This window comes from Lepus europaeus, chromosome 1 (assembly GCF_033115175.1).
Source record: "Lepus europaeus isolate LE1 chromosome 1, mLepTim1.pri, whole genome shotgun sequence".
NCBI classification, from domain to species: Eukaryota; Metazoa; Chordata; class Mammalia; order Lagomorpha; family Leporidae; genus Lepus; species Lepus europaeus.
Genome location: NC_084827.1, coordinates 12,235,891 through 12,241,890, shown reverse-complemented (window position 1 = coordinate 12,241,890; position 6,000 = coordinate 12,235,891). Strand labels below are relative to the sequence as shown.

The 6,000-nt window shown below is 52.7% G+C and overlaps 1 protein-coding gene across 1 annotated transcript in view; it reads left to right on the top strand.

The window, feature by feature from the left end:
• The first annotated feature begins 302 nt into the window (after positions 1–302).
• Positions 303–6,000, top strand: part of CHRM2 (cholinergic receptor muscarinic 2) — a 148,696-nt gene continuing 142,998 nt past the window's right edge. The window contains exon 1 of the mRNA XM_062194880.1: positions 303–415. The gene's annotated coding sequence lies outside the window, so the exon portion shown is untranslated. The remainder of the gene's footprint in view (positions 416–6,000) is intronic.

Below are 6,000 nucleotides of genomic sequence, written 5' to 3'. Positions count from 1 at the left end.
CCGAAAGCCAGGTTTGAAAGTCCTACTTGGATCCTCTTGGATGGTGCGGGGAGGAGGGCGGGGGCAGGTGTCAGGTGTCCACTCGAGTCTAAAACCGCGAAGCGGTCCCAGCCCGGCTGAGTGAGTGGCTGGGACCCTGGCGGCGGCGGCGCGCTGGGCCGAGCCTTCGGGTCGGCTGGCTGTCTCCCCGCCTCCCCCGCCCCACCCCTCCAGTGTCGCGGCGCCAACTAATCTTTTTCCCTTTTCTCTTGCAAGATCAAGGGAGAGAGCGAGCGGACGAAGGGCTCCGGACTCTGAGCCGAGCTCAGCCCGCACCCGGGGCGGCTCGCCCTGAACCCGCGGAAGGGCTTCTCGCTCCCGCCAGCCTCCACCAAACCAAAGCCCGGGTAGGCAGCTGGGGCTGAACCAGCGACAGGTAAGGGCACCAAGCGGCTCCGTTCCTCGCCAAGGGAGCCGGCATGGCGGGGTCCCCTCCCAGTGCCCGAGAACGCGGGCGCGGAGAGGTCGGGGCTGGGGGTGGGGGAATGGGAGGGTCGTGGAAACTTTTGACTCCTGGGGTTCCTAGAGCTCGGGAAAGGAATGGCTGGGTTTGGGAAGATCGGAAGGACGGGGCCGAGGAGGCTTAGCGCGGGGCGAGGGCGCGATCCGGGCGGGTCACTGAGTGTGGCGGAATGTGGCTGGCACAGCCTGGGAACCGCGCTGCCCCCAGCGTCAGCGTCTCTTCCAAGGCGACAGCCCCTCCACTGCCACCGGTCCCCACCCGGTTTGCCGGATTGCCAGGGGCCGGGAGAGCTGCCGGCCTGGGATCTGACCCGGTCTTCATCGCATCTAGGGTGGAGGCCCGGCGAACCCCGCTCCCTGCTGCCCTCAGCCTCGCAGCGGCCCCCCGGGCCCTGGGGAGAGGGTCGGCGTCGCCTTCCCTGGACCACAGCCAGTGAGCTGGGGCGGGGTCGGAGGGGAGGATATGAATGGGGAAAGGGTCCTAGGACAGAGGCGCGGGAAGCCTCCCGCAGTCCTGGTAACTGCGGCTCGCAGCGCGGGGTCTGCTGACCCCCCGAGGCTAGGAGGCAGGGGGCCCAGCCCAGGGTCTTTGAGGTCTCGGACTGTGCCCAGGGCTCGCCAGTCAGCCTCCCCTGGGTCCGGTACCCCGCCGGCAAGCCGCGGGGTGGTAGAGCCGGGACCGCGGCGTCTGCACCTGCAGACCTGGGCAGTTGCGGCTAACTTGTAGCTCGCGGAACCCCGCGGAGGACGCAAAGAAATTCCACCTGCGAGCTCTGCCCCACGCCCCTGGCGTGCCCCCCGCGGGGTAGGCTGCGGCTGCCCTGGGAGTGCGTTCCAAAGGAGACAATTCTCCCTGGTTATTGACACAGAGGGAGGCACACACTCCGCCTCCGACCCCCTTCCAGCGCTCGCATCCCTCTTCTCCCTGCCCGTCGCTGACCCCAGGTTGCTGTGAGCTACGAAATCATCCCCAGGGAGGGTCCACCGACCAGCAGGTCCCTGGGCGCGACGCCAAGGCTCTGGCATGTGTGGAAATATCCGCGGGGAGAGTCTCTCGGGACGGGGAGGCGCGAGGAGAGCGGAGAGATGGAGGCAGTCGCTTAAAGCGAGCGGAGCTGGCCGCTGACACCTCACCCAGGCAGCCCCTCCGAGTCCCCGGGTCAGTTCACGGCCACAGCCTGTCTGTGTCTTCGGCCACCCAGGGCCCGGCGTCCGCCGACCAAAGCGCCGGAGTCCGCCCAGAGCGCAGCGCGCGCCGGTCCGCACGCTCTGGAATCCACCCCCGCACCGACTTTCTGTTGCCCCCTCCTCTTTTCTTTCTGTTTTGCCTTTCTTGCTCATTTCATAGCGCTGGGTGGCACTAGGGACGTGGCGGCAGTGTGGTTTGCCCATCCCCTGGTGCACGCGGCCGGCGACACAAACACACGTCCCCGCTCTGTGCCGCACACTCGCCAGCGCTCCAGCGCGGTGCCCCTCTGGACAGACCCCCGCGCCTACGCCCATGGTCACCGCCACCACCACCACCATAGATAGCCCTGCCCCTCGCCTCCAGAGAAAAACCCCGGGGCGCCTAGAAAGGCCTGCGAAAATCTGGAATTTGGATGGGGAGCGAGGTGGGAGATACTCTGGGGCAAACGGCCCCCAGCGCACCCGCGGTGTGGAGCATGGTGTGCGCCCGGGGCCGCCCGAGCCGCAAGCCGCTGCTCCTGCCCCGCCTGAGCCCACCCTGAGCCATAATCTGAGAGCCAGGTGCAGGGTGGGTCAGCCCTCCTGTCTCTCTGTGCGATCCTGGAGTCTCGGATTGGGAGGGGTCTGCAGGTGAAGCCGCTCCTGAGCCATAGGGTGACTAACTCTGGATTGTGTGTCGGCCATGGATCAATACTTGCGTGTGTAAACCGTCTTGGCAAGCCATAAGGTAGGGATGATGATACACTGGAGTAGACATCAGAACCAAGTGGGCATGTGCATGTCATCAAGGGGGCCACAACAGCGAGTGATGACCACACAGGTAAAACACGTTGAACTGACCAGAGGTAGGAAAGTGGACTTTTGAGATTCTAGGCAGGTAGGTGGGAGGATTTTGTGCCAGCACTGTTGACTGTTTCAGCTTGTTTCAGCTTTGCAGGCATGGCAGGCAGGAATTCAAGAAGGTCAATGCCAGATTTTTTTTTTTTTTTTTTGTTACTCCTCTTGTTAATAAGGTTTTCCAGTTGTAGCAGTATAACCCAGTATAACCAATAAGCAACTTCTCATTCCCTGTATTTGCTCTGCTGGGCTAAATAATAACACCAGTTAAAACAGACGTGAAAACTGACCCTAAAAAGGCACCGCAACTCCAGCCAATTCACTTCATTGTTTCAAAAGCCCTGTGAATGTGATGGGGATGGAATGGAAGACCCAGAATTGAGTAGGCTGTCTGACAGCTGCTTCTCTTCCCATAAAGGATAAGAGTGTTTGTTTCTGTGAGTGTGTCTGAGGGTGCCTGAAGGGGGCCTGGAGCCAGACAGTAGGTGGATCGGAATATCCCTCTCCTGGTTCAAGTACCAGAGACCCTAAAAACACATTGGCAGGGCAGCTCTCAGCTGACTTCAAAACCAGTTGTGGAAGAGAATAGCACTTCTAAAGCAAATAAAAGTTCCTTTGGAGTGGATCCCCACTGTCTCTCAATTTGGGGGGCAAGGAGGCAGAGATGGCCTTCTTCACATTTAAAAAAAAAAGTGCCCCAATTGTCGCACATCCCCTTCTTTGTCTAGGAAGTCCTCAACACTAGACACCCGGATGCATGCTCATCGCGCAATTTTCTAACTCCAATTTCAGAGCAGCCAGCAGCACCCCAGGGTTAAGGGTGCAAAAACTATGGTGGCTTCCAAGGTTTGACGAAAACAGCAGTCCTCCGCCTGCTGGGCAGTAGGGAAGACACGGAAGGCGTGTTAGAATGTCATGGTGGTCTTCCATGGGACCCGAGCTGGCGCGTTAGAAGTTGCATGGCTCTTTGACCCACAGTAAGGAAGAATGTTGGAACAAGTGCAGACGAGGAAGAAGAGGGGAAATTCAGGTAGAAGAGAAATGAAAGAATGGAATCAGAACTAAAAAGAGGCCAAGAACCTGTGGGTGTGCCCTTAGCAAGCCGGGTGAACAGCCTCCACCTGTGGGATCAGCGTTTGGGTCACTTGTTCACTCGTGTTCTTTATACATTACGTATCAGTAGCCATCTCCAGGTAAGCACCCAAAGCCCAGTCTTCATCTTAAAATAAGCTTTCTTCTTTTGCAAAGTAGATAGAGACCGACAGAAACAGTTTGCCAGACAGTTCCCTTCAAGGTCTGGCTTTCTTCATTTAAATTTGTATCTGACTGGGTTTGCCTTTTATGATATTGGCTTCTTCTGTCATTTTCCTAAGTGGACTCCTATGTATCAAACACTATCAGTCTCCCTGTGGCTAGCAACTGGCTTTAATTCCCTACCACCTGTCCCCAGTCTGTCTACTTGTGGCTCTTTGAGCAGGTGGAGGCTTACTCACTGCAGAGCCTGCAGCTCTTCTGGGCCACGTGCTACTGGTGGTGTATGGACAAGGGAAGCAGATCACCTTTCTGTGCACAGTCATTTTCAGAGTGTGTTCTAAGTGTGTTTTAACATGTCCCTAGCACATTACATGTTGTATTGTGTGTTTTCCAGTGTTTGACCCTCACTGTTTAAAATAGAGCCAGGCACATCCCGGGAATTTATTAAATATTTGTTGAATGTGTGCACAGATGAATTGATTTGCTTTTTTTTTTTCTTTTTCATTGTGACAGTTATATGAAGAAGACATTATTTTCTTGATTTTACAGTGGAGAAAATCAGTTTTTAATGAGATCTGGTCATGGCCAACCTCATTCAGTTAGTAAGTCACAGGCCCTAGGTTAAACAGGGGCCTGTTGGTCTCTCACACTGCGCTGATTGGATCTCTATAAATAGTCTAGCTCTTTCTTTCCCTGTGTTTGGGACAACAAAACTGGTGTTTGGAGTTCAGTGATGTTCTGCCTATCTGTGTAATTCAACTCTGCCTGGTGTTGTTGGATCCCCTAAACCTTAAGCAAAGAATGCTCTGTGCTAACCAGATTCCTAGTTGGCACACTGTGCTTGCTCTGTGTGATTGCCTCTGGCGGAGGAAAACAAGGGCACCCAAATTAGCTGACTTTTGGCAGATGCCATATCTACCTATCAGCTAGACGGGGGCATTGCTAAAGAGACTTGCTCTCGCCTGATGTGGAATGTTGAAAGGGAATCTTGATGTTATCCAGTTAACTCAGGACAGGTATTGAAGTAACTGAGGGGACTTTTCCCAAGCGACTCAGCTAGCCATGGACTGCTCGAGACATACGTGTCCCAGCTTCTGATTTATTCCCCTTTTTATTTTACCGTGCTGAATGAGTCCCTCTCTCTTTATTAAAATTGTTGGCACTTAAAGTTCTGTATTTTAATGGATCTGTTTAATTTTAATTAGAATTTATTATCCACTTTTACTTTGAAAGGCATAATGTGACTTTGTGAACTGCTGTTAGCAAAGGATGAGGTAGGTTCCAATTGGTTTGCCTCCTTCTACTCTATATATTCTTGTCTAACTTTATTCCATTTCCTTTTTTTTTCACATGCTCAAGCTCCTTCTTTTATACTATGACCTAAATATACAATCATCTTAACTGGTGCTGTTACCATGGTAATGTTTCATGGTAGATAAGGATGCACACCAAAAGCTTGATTTCTTTCATTAGTAATAGAATTCCTCTCCCTCTCTTTCTCTCTCCCCCCACCCCCCCCCACCCTCTGAAACTCGGGCTTTCACTAAATGATGCCCTCTGGTGTTCGATAACAGCAAGCACTCTAGTTTTAGTATGACAGGGACATCATTTTTAAAGCTCAGAGAGTTTCAATTACAATGTGAAATGGACATAAGCAAGAAAGGCTTTTAGTTAACACATTTTTAAACAGAGGTAAGTGGAAGGCATTTGTTTTCAAGGGGTGTTAAGTGCTGTTTAATGTGTAGAATTCCAAAGACGTAAGGAAAAGGAGGGGGATACTCCACCCTTATATGTTTTATGTTATCGTGAAAATATTTCTGTTGGAAAAAAAGAGATGACAATGACATATTTCAAGACTTCAAAATGGAAGTCTTTAGAATGAGGACACTTTTTCTTGCTGAAAATATGTATTAGATAAAAAACTTAGAGCTTTTATGGTTATATGGATAACCATATCAATATACATATTCTTAAAAACTAGTTACATGGTGAGGATGGAGTGAGGTTGATATGCTGTAACGATGCCTTCTTCACTTCAAATGCTACTGAATCTTTAGTCACCAGGTCAAGGCGTCTCTGTCTCTGAGACTTCTCTGAGATCCCTCCGCTTCTCTCCATCCACACATCGTTTCCAAGTCTTCAGCACTTCTCTCTGAACTATCACCAGAGCCATATGTTCCTGACTGGTTTCCCACTCTCCCGTCGCTCTCCAGTACGATC